The 15,924-nt window shown below is 37.2% G+C and overlaps 1 pseudogene; it reads right to left on the reverse strand.

Moving 5' to 3' along the window:
* Positions 1 to 203: 203 nt before the first annotated feature.
* On the reverse strand, positions 204 to 846 carry LOC138376097 (GTP-binding nuclear protein Ran-like; annotated as a pseudogene).
* Positions 847 to 15,924: the final 15,078 nt, after the last annotated feature.

The following is a 15,924-nucleotide window of genomic DNA, read 5'->3' on the forward strand; positions in this document are numbered from 1 at the left end:
ACAGCTAAATATGCAGGTCCAAACAATGAAGGTATTTTTAAACTGCCACTTTCACTCTGAAGCCCATTCATCTCCTTCAGCATCCGACAGATGAAGCACATGTTCTGCTTAGCTAGATAATAAAGTGGCACACACGCTGCACTGCTGACATCACAGGACAACCTATAAAACTAGACTTCTGACACTGGGCTCCGGCCTCATTCTCACAGCTCATCACCTTCATTTGGGAGAGCAGTTGTCTGAGCAACCTCTAAGTCAGGCTCATACTACGCTGCCAAACCTGGGTCCATGACAACCTCTGGTGGGGCAAGAGCAGGCATGGCAACTCCAAGGTAGGATCTGCAATGAGCTTTCTAGCAAGCCAGAAGAAGGGCTTTTCAAAGTTGTAGTTAATTTGGCAGAAATGTCATAGTACTGAAGATTCTTCTTTCAGTGGAAGACAATCAATTTTGCCTTCACTTTCCTGTCCTTAATATCCACTTTATTGCCACACAACACAATGAGGATGTTTTCACATACTCATACCAGATCTCTATGCCAGTTAGGCACATTCTTTTAAGTAACTCTTGATGTTACATCAAACATTATAATGGCACACTGGGCTTGGATATAATAGCCATCTCTCAGTCCACCGAATTTCCCCTGGCCAGCTGTATCCCATACATTGAACCTAATGGGTCCTCTGTTGGTGTGGAACATGAGGGGATGGACCCAACACCTAAGGTGGCTACACACTTCTCAAACTCACCAGTCAAATGATGTTCCATGAATGTAGTTTTTCCAGTACCAGTCACCAACCAATACAAGTTTGAACTGGACCTGCGGCTCTCCTTGGGCTGCCATCACAGTGTTGTTCCAGAAGTGTCTCCATGCCTGTCCAGCTGAGGCTCAGCTACATCATATTCTGCAAATCATAACAAATTAAAAATAATTGAATCATACAAAGTATATTTTCCATTCAAATAGGAATTAAATTAAGAATTAACAAAAACTGGAAAATCTCTAAATATTTGAAAATTAAATGGCATACTTTTAAATAACCCATGGATCAAAGAAAAAGTTTCAAAGGAAATTAGAAATTATGTAGAACTGATTGAAAATGAAAATACAACACATCAAAATTTGTGTGCTGCAGCTATAGCAATGCCTAGAAGGAAATTTATAGTATTAAAAGTTTATATTCCTTCAACCAAGAATACCATATCTGGAAATGGGGTGTCTTTCAGGAATGAGAAATGTAGGAAAGATAAAGATTTTTCCAGAAAAAAACAAAAGCTAAGGGAGTTCATCATCACTAGACTTGTCTTACAGAAAATGCTAAAGGGGGGCTGGGCATGGTGGCTCACACCTGTAATCCTAGCACTCTGGAAGGCTGAGGCGGGAGGACTGCTTGAGCTCAGGAGTTTGAGACCAGCCTGAGCAAGAGTGAGACCCTGTCTCTACTAAAAATAGAAAAAACTTAGCTGGACAACTAAAAATATATAGAAAAAAATGTAGCTGGGCATGGTGGCGCATGACTGTAGTCCCAGCTACTCGGGAGGCTGAGGCAGAAGGATTGCTTGAGGCCAGGAGTTTGAGGTTGCTGTGAGCCAGACTCATGCCACGGCACTCTAGCCTGGGCAACAGAGTGAGATTCTGTCTCAAAAAAAAAAAAAAAAAAAAAGAGAGAAACAAAGAAAAAAGAAAATGCTAAAGGAAGTTCCTTATGCTGAAAGAAAAAGATGCTAATTAGTAACATGAAAATATACAAAAGCATAAAACTCACTGTTAAAAGAAAATAAATAATCAAATTCAGAATTCTTCAATGCAATAATGGTGGTGTACAAATCACTTCTATCTTTAGTATTAAGGCTAACAGACAAAACTATTGTAATAAGCTATATAATAAGCTACAATAATTTGTTAAAGGATACACAATTTAAAAAGATGTAGATTGTGACAACAAAAATTTTAAATGCAGCAAGGGGGATGGAGTAACCATGTAGAGGTTCTTTTCTGTGATCAAAGTTAAGTTTTTTTCAGCTTAAAATAGCCTGTTATAAAATGTTTTTTGTAAGCCTCATGGTAATCACACAGCAATGACCTATAGTACACACACAAAAGATAAACAGAAAGAAATCAAAGCATAGAGAAAATCACTTAATCAAAGAATAGAAAGAAAGGAAAGAACAAATGACCTACAAAATAGCCAGAAAACAGTTTTTAAAATGGCAGTAAGTCCTTATATATTAATAAATACATGCAATGTAAATGTATTAAGTTCTCCAATAAAAGACACAGAATAGCTGAATGAATAACCCAAATATATGCTGCCTACAAGAAAGACTCACTTTATTTATCAGTACACACATAGACTGAAGGCGAAGGAATGAAAAAATATATTACATGCAAATGGAAACAGCGAGCAGGAGTTGCTATATTTATAACAGATAAAATAGACTACAAGGCAAAAACTGTAAAATGAGACAGAAAGAAGGTAATTATATAAAGATAAAGGGGTCACTTCATTAAGAGTATATAGCAATTATAACTATATGTGCACTCAACATTGGAGCACCTACATGTAGAAAGGAAATATTAATACATCTACAGAGAAAGATAGACTATAATATAATAAAAAGAGTAGATAGACTTCAATACCCCACTTTCACTAATGGATAGATTATCCAGACAGAAAATTAATGAAGAAACATTGGATTTAAACTACCCTTTAAACCAAATGGACCTAACAGACATATACAGAACATTCCATCCAAGAGCAACATAATACACATTCTTCTTAAGCACACGTGGAACATTCTCCAGTATAGATCATACGTTAGGCCACAAAATAAGTCTTAACAAATTTATGGAGATTGAAATCATATCTTTCTGACCAAAATGGTATGAAACTAGAATGAATAACAGGAAGAATTTTGGAAAATGCATAAATACATGAAAATTAAACAACATGCTCCTGCACAACTAATAGGTCAATGAAAAAATTAAAAGAGAAATTTAAAAATTTTTTGAAATAAACAAAAATGGAAACACAATATACCAAAACTTACAGGATACAGCAAAAATAGTTCAAAGAGGGGAGTTTATAGCAATCAATATCTACATCAAAAAAGAAGAAAGATCTACAATAAACAACCTAAAGTTATACAAGTAACTAGAAAAACAAGAACAAACAAAGCCCAAAGTGAGCAGAATGAAGGAAATAATAAAGATACAGCAGAGATAACTGAAACAGAGACTAGAAAAACAACAAAGAGGATCAATACAACTAAGTTGGTAGTTTTGAAAAGATAAACAAAATTGACAAATCTTTAACTAGACTAAATAAAAATAAAGAAGAATCATATCAATCAGAAATGAAAGAGGAGACATTACAACTGATACTACAGAAATACAAAGGATCATACAAGACTACTATGAACAATTACATGACAACAAATTGGACGATCTAGAAGAAATGAATTCCTAGACACATACAACCTAATGCTGAACCATGAAGAAAGAAAAAGTCTGAATAGACCAATAACACGTAAGGAGATTGAGTCAGTAATAAAAAGTATCCCATCAAGGAAAAGTCTAGGACCTGATGAGGTTAGCTGGTGAATTCTACCAAATATTAAAAGAAGAACTAATACCAATCCTTTTCAAATTCTTCCAAAAAAACTAAAGAAGGAAAATTTTCAAAGCCAGACAAGGACACTATAAGAAAAAAAAAATTACAGGTCAGTATCCCTGATGAACATAGATACAAAAATGCTCAACCAAATATAAAAAAACCAAATTCAACAGCACATTAAAAGGATCACTCACCATGACCAAGTGGGATTTATCCCAAGGCTATAAGGATGTTCAACATATACAATCTATAACTGTGATACATCACATTAACAGAATAAAAGACAAGAACCATATGATCATCTGAACAGATGCAGAAAAAGCACTTGACAAAAATCAACATCATTTCATGATAAAAACTTTCAACAATTAGTTATAAAAGAAATATACCTCAACACAATAAAGGCCATATATGACAAACCCACAACTAACATGTGGAAACGTATCTACTATATATTCCAGCAATCCCACTACTGGGCGTATATCCAAAGAAAATGAAATCAGTATGTTGGAAAAAATATCTGTACTCCTATGTTCATTGGAACATTTTAAGAATAGAACAGGTAGGGAATCAACCTAAGTGTCCATCAACAGATGAATGGATAAAGAATATGTGGTATATATACACAATGAAATATTATTTCACTTTTAAAAAGAAGTAAATTTTGTCATTTGTGACAACATGGATGAACCTCAAAGGCATTATGTTAAATGAAATAAGCCCAGGCACAGCAAGGCAAATATAGCATGATCTCATTTATATGTGAAATCTAAAAAAGTTGAATTCATAGAAGCAGAGAATAGAATGGGGGTTACCAGAGGCTGGGGTGGGGGTTAGGGGGAGACATTAGTCACAGAATACAAAATTCACTTAGAAAGGAGAAATAAGTTCAAGAGATTTACTGTACAACATGGTGACTATAGTTACTAAGGATGTATTGTATCTTAAAAATTGCTATGAAGGTATATTTTAAGTATTTTCACCATAAAAATAAATCTGTATTTGAGATAATACGTATGTTAATTAGCTCAATTTAGCCATTCCACAATGTATATTATTTCAAAACAACCATTGTTTACCATAAATATATACAAGTTAATTTGTCAATTTAAAAAGAGAAATTTAAAAAATGACAGGTGATCACAGATTATCGATTCAAAGAAGACATTTTTTAAAAAGCGACTAGTAATAAATAGTAACTGCTCCCACAATGGAGAATGGTCTGGGAAGGCTGGGAGAAATAGTTGATGCATTAAGCAGTGTATATGCTTGCTTTGGAACAATAAAGGGTTTTGTAAAAAAGCAGGGGAATCTGTTTGTGTAAAGAGTATGCTAGTGTTTAAAATTCAAGAGACTGATAAATTCATGTATCAAGATCTGGAGAACAAGATCTTAATGTCTGAAGGTAGAAAAAGGAGCAGCTTTTTATCCAAATTCGTCTGCCCCTAAAAGACTCTTATAGGTTATCACATAATTACAGTTAGTTGTTCACCAACCCATAATTGAACCATATATATAAAATATGATTATACATATCATTATATAATATATCCACACACTCTCAATGCCATGCATTTTTAGGGAGCTAAAATTTGAAATGCCAAATATTTATTATTACTCATATATGAATATAAAAGGTAATTGGCAGCAATTTGCAAGCCCACCTCAATGAGCAATATACTACTTATTATTAATACCTTTAATGTGTACACTAAATTTAAAGACCTAATGTCAGCAACCTTGGGGGGAAGAACAAAAAATTGACAAACCTTGTATATAGTAAAGGCTACCAAGTATGGCCACTTTCATATAACAGAATTATTGACTAGAGAATGAAAAATATTAGTCAACTACTAGGTTGTTAGATAGAGAAGTTATGTGATATCCTGTTTAACTCTTTTCAATAGCGGCTTCAAGTGATGTTAGCTGGGGTTGCTCCTATGGCGGCATTCACCTAGTGGCCAAGCTGAACTAGAAAGCTCAAGGCCTCTGTCACTTGTCTGGGGCCGTGGTGCTGCTGTTGGTTGGAGTACTCCAGTTATTCCTTGTGTAGCCTTTCTTTTTCTGTAGTATCTCCAGGGACTTGCAACATGGTTCTTCCCTCTAGGATAGCCTAGACTTCTGAAGATACCATCTTCCAGCTTTAAATATCTCTCTATATTAATTTTATCTGAGAAGTAATATTAACATACTTTTTGAATAGCTTCTTAATTTCCATTGTTAAAATAAGTTGAGGTGTACAAACTTAAATTTGGAAAACATTTCTAACTTTACAGAAGTATTTTCCAAAAGTAACAAAGACTTTTTTTTAATACAAACAATATGTTTTCAGGGAAATGTATCTTGGAAGAAAAAAAGAAAATTCTTTTCTCTAAGATTACAAAACCTTGGGCCACTTGTTTTAGTCAGTCTTTCCTTCTTTCTTCTCTTCTTTCCTCCCTCATTTTCCCTCCCTCCTTCCTTTCTTCCTTCTTTCCTTCTTCCTTTTCCTCTGGAAAAAGTGCTTTGAAATCAAAACTTATTGTTTACTAAAGTGTTAAAAGTTTCTCTAGAGTCTCCTAAAATATTTGTGTAACATTTGTTTGAGAAACCAGAAGGGAAAAAATGTTACAATAGCAAACATTTAATAATGCAAAAAGAGATGGAAATATATATCATGGTAAAAAAAATCCTCTATAATAAGTGACTAAAAAATTTTAGATAATCTCTGAGAATGAAAGCAATCTACAATTATCTTAATTTTTGTTTCAGAATCCATTACACTTAGACTTGAGAAGCCCTGAAGACAACAAAACAATTTCTTTCTCAGATTCAGGGTAGTTATCAAATACCAAAATATATGATGAATTAAAAAAGAAACATCAGTCATCAACAATTAGGAAATTTGATTCAATAATTTAGATTCTACTTGCAGAATTGCCAAAGATATACATTTGATTAAGGTAACCACTGACCTTGATAATAAAATTATAAACATTATTATTAGTGCTCAAGAGCAAGTAAGGTAAATATTTTTTATAAGTGTTTCCATTTTTATTTAATTCTCATCAGAGAACTAGCTGGAATCAACACTTTCATATAAGACAAACATAAAGTATTTCTTGAACTAATAAGTAATTAGCCTTCACTTTGAAAGTTTAACCAGAACTTTTTATTCATGTTTCTTTCTGCTTCAAAAATTAACAGCTGTTTGTTAAATGTTCATGAGTGCTTGATATGATTATACTGTATTTCATTGAATAAATGTTTATAATACATTTAATCACAAAATAGATATTACCTCTATGTTTAACTTATATTTACTTTAAAACGTAGTATTAATTTTTCAAAGATTTTTATGAGGGTCTAGAGAGAAAGGTAAAATATATAGAGGGCATATCTTCCCATAAACTTATAACACATCTAAAATAGTCTTTGAAGTATTATTTTCTATTCCAAACTTCACCAGCCAGCAAAATATTTTCTGTGTCATAAATGATTACAAGGCAAAGATAAAAGCCCAAGGTGCCAACAGTAAAATATGGTCCCAGAGTTAAAATAATTCAAAGGCTGTAAGACCCTTTGTGAAGACGTTAGAATGACTTCAAGCGATACCTCACAGGCCTTGTAGGCTAGAGAATTTTATGACCATTTCTATAGCACCCTGATTCTCAGCCCAAGATAGAAGGACATGTCTAAAGATTTATAGAAGTGGGTTTTGTCTATTGGGGTAGATTAATTTGATATAAATGCTCATAGAGTTTTAAAGAAAATTGTATTGAAGATAACACTAGCATGGATTAAAAGAACCAGAGGCAGTAAGAAAGGAAAAGAGGTATCTAGGCCCCCAATTCTCTACAGTTCTTTTCTTCATAAGTCATTTTTTCTTCACCCCTCTCTGCAAATAAAAAGATTGCTATATAAGTTACCTACTGCTATGTAACAAACTACCCCAAAACTTAATGACTTAAAACAATGATTTTTAAATTTTTCATGTTTCTGTGGATTGGCTGGTGGTTCTTTAGCTCCATATGGTGTCACCAGGGGTTACTGATGTGGCTGCATACAGATAGTAGCTAAACTGAGTTAGAAGGTTTAAGATTTCTCTTAACTTGCCTGGGGCTTTGGTGCTTTCTATGGGCCGAATGTTTGTTTTCCCCAAAAATTCATATTTTGAAGCTCTAATCCTCAATGTGATTGATTTGGAAGTGGGGCCTTTGGGAGGTAATTAGATTTTGAGAGGTCATGAGGGTGAAGTCTCCCATGATGGGATTGGTGCCCGTATAAGGGTATGACAATACCAGAGGTCCCTTTCTCCACCACGTGAAGACACAGAAGTAAAATGGCTGTCTGCAACCTAGGAAGAGAGCCCTCGTCAAACCCCACACCATGCTGACATGTCTTGGATTTCCAGACTTTGTCTCCAGAAATGTGAGAAATAAATTTCTGTAGTTTTAGCCACCCAGTCTATGACATTTTTGGTATAGTAGCCTAAACTGACTAAAGTAGTCTATTGACTAGGATATCTCAGTTCTTCCCTATGTGATCTTTCTCTCCATGTGGTATCTCTAGGGCTTACCATGTGTTTCCTTTCTTTGGCAGGGTAGCCTGGAATTCTATTATAACATAACGGTTCAGGAGAATAAAACAGAAAACTGTCAGACCTTACTTTCACCACGTTTTATTGTTCAAAGTAAGTCAGAAGGCCATCCCAGATTGAAGAGGAAGGGAAATGGACTTTACCCCCTGAAGAAAGGAGTTGTATATGTGTCTGAGGAAGGGAAAGAATGATTTGAAGGCCATCTGTAAAGACTATCTATCACAGTCTAACCTCTGGCCAGAGTTCTTGTCCCATTCACATGGAAAAATGTACTCATTCTGTCCTCTAAAAGTCTCATCCCATTATAACAAGTTTAAATTCAGTATCTTATCATTTAAATCAGGTCTAGATATGGACAAAATTCCTTAGTTATTGTTTCTCAGGTACAGATGCTTGGGAGCAGCTTTTCTCAGTCAAGGTTTTCTAGGATAGGAACACCACACAGAGACTCCCATTGAAAAAGGGAGACAGGGAAACAGGAGGCATAACACCAAAATTGTTTTAAGGGCCCCCTACACGAAAGGCAGGGGATATTCCTTGATTGTGGTTTAGCTTATCCCTCTGAGAGTGATTTCCCAATCACTGCTCTCCTTGCCGCTTGGCTCCTCCCTTGGGGATTTTGGCTCCACCCTTCATTTATCCTTCCTTTTCTATAAAAATACTAAGCTGGAAATATTTCCTCTGAATTCTGCTTTCAAATTGAACTGTTCCTTCTTTAGTTCATTTATGTTTTGCTGTACATTATCAGAATCAGCCATAAGAATTCAACTGGTACTTGCAACATTCACCTGGAAATCTTAAGAGATCTACAAGCTCCTAAGTTTCATTTTCTATCTTCTATTTTAAGATAGGCAAAAGTATTGTCAAGCATTCTGTCACTGCATAACTTAGTCCTCCATTTTCCAGCATTCAATAATTTCTTTACTGCCTTTCCACCTTCATGTAAGAATTTGTTCATTACTCTTCAAGGCTTGGCTGGCAGCTCCTTACCATATGTATTATTTTTCTCCTGCTTCTGTAACAAATTACCACAAATTTAGTATAATTAAGCAACACTATTATTACATAGTTTTGTAGGTTAGAAGTCTGACACAAATCTCACTGAACTAAAATCAAGATGTTGGCTGAACTGCATTCCTTTCTGGACACTCTGGGGAGACTGTTTTCCAGCTTCTGGAGCCGGCCGGCATTCTTTGGCTCGTGGTTCCCTTCACCAATCTGTAAAGTTGGCAATAGCAGGTTGAGTCCTTCTAATTTCTCATCACTCTGATCTCCTCTTATGGATCCCTCTTCCACTTTTTAAGGACTCTTGAGCTTATACTGGGTCTACCTAGATAATCCAGGATAATCTCTCCATTTCAAAGCCCTTAACTTAATCACATCTGCAAAGTCCCACTCTGGAGCCATTATTCTGCTTGCCACACTGTATTTTCAGTCTCCCCAGATGGGGTACATGGATGTCCCAAGTTTTAGGAGGGGCCCTGTGGCTCCCAGGGAGTTGCTTGGTCCCCACTACCCCTGAGTTGGGGGAAGGAGCAAGACAGATCATGGCTGGAATGTGAGAACCTGAGGGAGAAGGGGCTTAGCTAAGCCTCAGCAGGGCTCGGAGGTTGCTTATCCAGCCGCTAGGGGGAGCCGCTGATACAGAGCTCAGGGCTATTTCTACAAGTCCGAAGAGCTGCTCCTGATAGAAGGGCCCTAATCATGAAATTGCTAAGGCCCCTAGCCAGGCTTTTTCCATCCTTGTCCACTAGCCTGGTTTCGCTACAGGGTGTGGCATGCACCCTCCCTATTTGTCCTCTGGAACTCCACAGCACCCTCCCCTCTGATCAGTCTACATGCATTCCGTCTGCATCCAAGACCAGCTTTCAAACTACCCCACAGTTCATGTGTCTGACCTGGGGCGTGCATCTCCATGTGATGCTCACAGGTAGGGGCATCTCTAATTATGTACCCCTTTTCTTCCACTAGACCCAAGGTGAGGGAGGTAGGCCTCTCTATCCACAGAGGTCTCCACTAGAGGCATGCTCCCACTGGAGGAGTAGTGGCAGCTCATGAGTGTCCTGGGTCAAGCTGTACTCCTATTGAAGTGAGTGGTGGGAGGGGCCGCTGCTCCAGTTCAGCCTGCATGCGGGAGGCATTCGGTTGCCATGGGAACCTGGGCTATGCTAATTCAGTCCCAGTGCTGCAGCCTTCTCCAGTAAGGCAATTCTCCAGTGGTGGGGGTGGGGGGGGGGGGGAAGGATGGAGCGTGCTCACAGACCCTGCTCCTCTGTGTTCCTCTACACCCTCCCATTGGGTATGGCTGTGAGGGCTCTCTTGCCACCCGATCCTGGAACCATGACTTCTCCCCTATGTCTCCCCACCCCGCTCTCTTGGCCAGGGTCACCAGGTTTGGCCTGCCTGTCTGAGCCACCAGCAGGTAAATGTGCCAAACATCTATGGGAAGGAAGATCACAGACTGCAGGTGGGGGTGGGGTGGGGAGGAGGAGCCCGCAAGAGGTCTTGCCTGCTTGTTGGATCTGCTGCTACTGCAGCTATGCATTCAAGAGCAGGTTCAGTCGGGAACACGCCCCCATTGCGGGGAGACAAGTCTTGTAGCGCAGAGCACTTTTGCAGTTGCTATAGGGAGGGAGGGATAGTGGCTATAAGCTGGCTTGAGCCAAAATTACTTTCGGGGATGCAGCAATGGAGGTGCAGAGGAGGCATTCAGATGTAGGAATGCCAGCTCTCTGGGAACTCATGGCACTCCCCTGTAGTGATCTGTGGCCTGCTGATGCCCTGAGGCACCCAGCTAGGGGAGGGGAGCCCCCCTTACTCTTTCACTGGGCTCTGGGCCTCCCTGGATTTGGTTCATGCTGCTGATCTCTCTTTTCTATCCTCCCCTCTCAGCTTTGCAGCTCCTCTTGGTGGGGTCCCTGGACTCCTCTGTTGTCTCTCCCCATGATCCACATCCAAGCAGTAATTGTTTTCCACTCTCCTCAGTCCAACCCTCTACCCTTCTGCCTGGATAGTCTGACAAGCTGTGTCTCTAGTTAGCCATCTTGGGTCTCCTCCAAGAAGCCCTCTTTATTTAGAGCATCAGTAACACTTAGGCATCCAATATTGTTATTCTCAAATCTATTTCCTTCATGAGTCTCAAACACCTGATACACTGCATCCACAGGTGCATTCTCTTCCACAGGTAAATCTTCCAATCTTACCACTAGTAAAAGTTTGAACCAGGGACTTATTTTTTTCCCTGTGCCACATGTGATGGGATTCTCACTGGCAGCTCAAACCACCTCTGGTACCAACTAACACAGGTTTAATCCTCTGAAGAGAGATACTGAGATGAAGTTTGGGATGCAAGATGTTTATTAGAGAACATCACCTATCAGACGAAGGGGAGGAAACAGGATTGGGCAGAGAAAGAAGTCAAGTTGCAATGACAGGAGGTCTTAAGTGGGTTTTGCCTGACATAGTGTAATAAATTAGGCTGAAATGGCAAGGCCTTTATACCTATGCTGTGCTCATCTCAGATGTAGGGAGTGTATGATCTCAGGTGAAGTCTTTTCTATAGATGTTGCAGATGAAGCACCGATAACTGCAGGATTTCTATTCTCCACACTCCTTGCACCAATCATCAAGTCCTTCCTTTAAAGGAGACCTGGGCAGCACAATTCCATATCTACCACAATGTCTAACCTATTTGCAAATAATATTTGGCTCTATCTTCAGAATATTTCCAGAATCTGACCATTCCTTGCCAGTTTCACATTATTACAACCCTGTCTAAGCAATATTATTTCTCATGTGGACTACTGAAATAGCATTCTAATTGATCTTCCTAGTTTATTTCTTACCTCCTGCAGCCTATTTTTCACAAAGGAGACAGAACAATCCTTTTAAAATATAAGTAAAATCTTATTCCTTTGCTTACATCCTCCAATGGCTTCCTATCTCAGTCAAGAGAAAAATGCAAACCTCTTACCATGTTCTTGCACACCACCATTACTCGTATGATATCATGACTTTCCCCCACACACACATTGTTCCAAACTAGTCTCCTTGTTATTTCTCAAACATGCCAAGTAAGTTGTTGCCTCAGGACCTTTGCATATACTGTTCTCTCTACTTAGAATATTATTCTCTTAATTATCTACATGGCTCACACACTCTCCATTTATTCAGGTTTCTGCTCAATTTTACCTTATCACAGAGGCTTTCCCTAACTACCCCTTTCCCGCACCAGTCACTGCTTGTCCCTTACTTTATTTAATTACTTTCTTCTTAGCACTTATTTAACGTGGCATGCTATATCCATCACCTAGACAAGACTTTGACAATACTAGGCACCCAAAAAATTTTGTGGAAAGGATAAATGAAAGAATGCAGGGACTTCTCTTTGCTGCCTTCTTCACTCTCTCTTCCTCCTTTTTAGTTTTCTCCTCCATTTTGCTGGAAAACATCCTCCAGTATCTTCTTCCTAAGCATCTTTATCTCAAGACGGATATGCAGAAGTTAAAACTTTTGAGACTTTGTATGTCTTTATTCTATACTCAAACTTGATTAATTGTATAATCAAGAAATATAGAAATATAATCCAAGTAGAAACTTGTTTTTACTTGGAGTCCGAAGGTATCACCTGATATCTTCTGGTTTCCAGTGTTGTTTCTGACATCCTGATTCTTGGTCTATGTAAGACCTGTTTCTTTTCTTTGAAAATTTTTAGTATTTTCTCTCTATAGGTAGTGTTCTAAAATTTCTTAATGATAAGCCCTAGTTTGTGTCTTTTTTCCCATTCTAATGACTTAATGTCCTCAGTTTTAGGAATTAAAAAACTTTTCCCCCACAATTCCCATTCTCTCTGTAACTCCTATTATTAGAATGAAAAACTTCCTGGATTGGTTCTTATTATTATTTTTTTTTATTTGTCCTGTTTTCTTTGACTTTTTAAGAGATCTCTTCAAGTGAAAAAAAAAAAAAATCCACACTGGGGCCAGAAATGATCTTTAGAAAGAAAGTCAAAACAAAGTCTTGTTGTTTGAGCAGCTAATTTACTCCAGTAATAGTGGCAGAATTACTGAGTAAAGATATTGAAGTCACAGATAATAAATTAATCAGCCACATGCTGGTATGAGCATTACAGTTCAGGTGAGTAAATATTCTCCAACAAACACAGTATTCTATAATAAACATATAATAAGATAAATACTATCTACTATAACTAAAATATAAAATAAGATTGCAGTTGTCAGAGCCTCAGGGGACAATATGAAAATGTCATCTTTAAAAATTATGTGGAGAGAAGAGCTTTGGCTTATCTCAGCAATCTAGCTAGAAACTCAATTTCATGATGATAATATGCAGTGTATGTATAGATTAATATAAAGCGTATGAAGACTTTCATTCCACCTACCTAAAGCTCTTTATTTTTTGTGAATTTATGGTATCTGGTATACAAATAATCTCCAACTTTCTCCTTTACAACAGAGGGTCATAACTAGTACAAGCACTATTGTCTTTCCTATTAAGGTATTTTTTATTAAATAAAGTGTTACATGTAGCCTATGGTTTCAATTACAACTTTAACTAAGATTGGACCTAAGTATTTGAAACTCATAATTTTCTATTCTAATGTTATATTTTATCTTCCAACTCTTTTTTAAAAAATTTCAGAATATTACAGGGGTACAAATGTTTAGGTTATATAGAGTACATTTGTACTGCTTGAGCCAAAGTTGTAAGTGTGCCCATCACCCAGATAGTGTACCTTGTACCCATTAAGTATGATTTCACCCATTCCCTCCTTCCCCTCCTACCTACGTGATTTCCATTGAGTTTTACTATTGTATGTGCACATGAGTATTGATTGATTAGTTCCAATTTAATAGTGAGTACATTTGGTGTTCGTTTTTCCATTCTTGTGAGACTTCACTAAGGAGAATGGTCCCCAGATCCATTCTGATTGTTACAAAAGAAATTCATTTTTTTTTTTTTTTTTTTTTGGCCAAGTAGAATTCCGTGCTGTACATATACCACATTTTATTAATCCACTCATGAACTAATGGGCACTTGGGTTGATTCCACATCTTTGCAATTGTGAATTGTACTGCTATAACCATTTGAGCACATGTATCTTTTTTACAAAATAACTTTTTTTCCTTTGGGCAAATACCCAGTAGCGGGATTGCTGGACAAAATGGTAGGTCTACTTTTAGTTCTTTGAGGAATCTCCAGGCTATTTTCCATAGAGGTTGTACTAGTTTGCAGTCCCACCAACAGTGTATAAGTGTTCCTTTCTCTCCACATCCACACCAGCATCAATTGTTTTGGCACTTCTTGATAAAAGCCATTCTCATTGGAGTTAGGTGATATCTCAATGTCGTTTTGATTTGCTTTTCCCCAATGATAGTGACATTGAGCATTTTTTCATATGTTTATTGGCTATTAGTCTTTCTTCTTTTGAAAAACTTCTATTTATGTCTTTTGCCCACTTTTTAACGGAGTTGTTGATTTTCTCTTACTGATTTTCTTGAGTTCTTTCTAGATTCTGGTTATTAGCCCTTTATTGGATGTATAGGATGAGAATATTTTCTCCCATTCTGTAAGTTGTCTATGTGCTCTGTTGCTTGTTTCCTTGGCTGTGGAGAAGTTTTAAATTTAATCAAGTCCCATTTATTTATTTTTTATTGTCACTGGGGTCTTCTTCATAAATTATTTGCCTAGGTCAATACCTAGGAGAGTTTTTCCAACATTTTCTTCTAGAATTCTTGTGGTTTCATGTCTTAGGTTTAAGTCAGTTATCCATCTTGAATTAGTCTTAATGAGTGGTGAGAGATATGGATCCTGTTTCAATCTTTTACATGTAGCTATCCAATTTTCCCAACACCATTTACTGAATAGGGGTTCTTTTCCCCAGTGTATATTGTGGTCTGCTTTGTCAAAGATCAGATAGCAATACGTGGGTGGTTTTATATCTGGGTTCTCTGTTCTGTTCCATTGGTCTACGTTACTATTTTGGTGCCAGTACCATGCTGTTTTGGTTGCTATAGCCTTGTAGTATAGCTTGAAGTCTGGTAAAGTGATGCCTCCAGATTTGTTCTTTTTGCTTAAGGTTGCTTTGGCTATTTGGGCTCTTTTCAGGATCCAAAAAAAGTGTACATTTTTTTCTAGATCTGTGAAAAATGATGTTACTATTTTGATGGGGATTGCATTGAATCTATACATCACTTTGGAGAGTATAGAAATTTTAGAGTGTTGATTCTGCCAATCCGTAAGCATGATATGTTTTCCCATTTGTTTACATCATCTGCAATTTCATTCCTCAGTGTTTTGCAGTTGTTTATAGAAATCTTTCACCTCCTTGGTTAAATATATTCCTAGGTATTAATTTTCTTTATACCTATTGTGAAAATTATTGAGTCTTTGATTTGATTCTCAGCTTGACTGTTGTTAGTATATAGGAATGGTACTGATTTATGTACATTGATTTGTAACCTGAGACTTTGCCAAGTTATTTATCAATTCCAGGAGTCTCTTGGCAGAATTGTTGGGGTTTTCTAGATATATGATCATGTCATCAGCAAAGAGTAATAGTTAGACTTGTTCTTTTCCCATTTGGATACCCTTAATTTCCTTTTCTTGCCTGATTTCTCTGGCTAGGACTTGCAGCACTATGTTGAACAGAAGTGGTGACAGAGGTCATCCTTGTCTTCTTCTAGTTGTAAGTGGAAATGCTTTAAAC

Source organism: Eulemur rufifrons, chromosome 2, assembly GCF_041146395.1.
Source record: "Eulemur rufifrons isolate Redbay chromosome 2, OSU_ERuf_1, whole genome shotgun sequence".
In the NCBI taxonomy this organism is placed as follows: domain Eukaryota; kingdom Metazoa; phylum Chordata; class Mammalia; order Primates; family Lemuridae; genus Eulemur; species Eulemur rufifrons.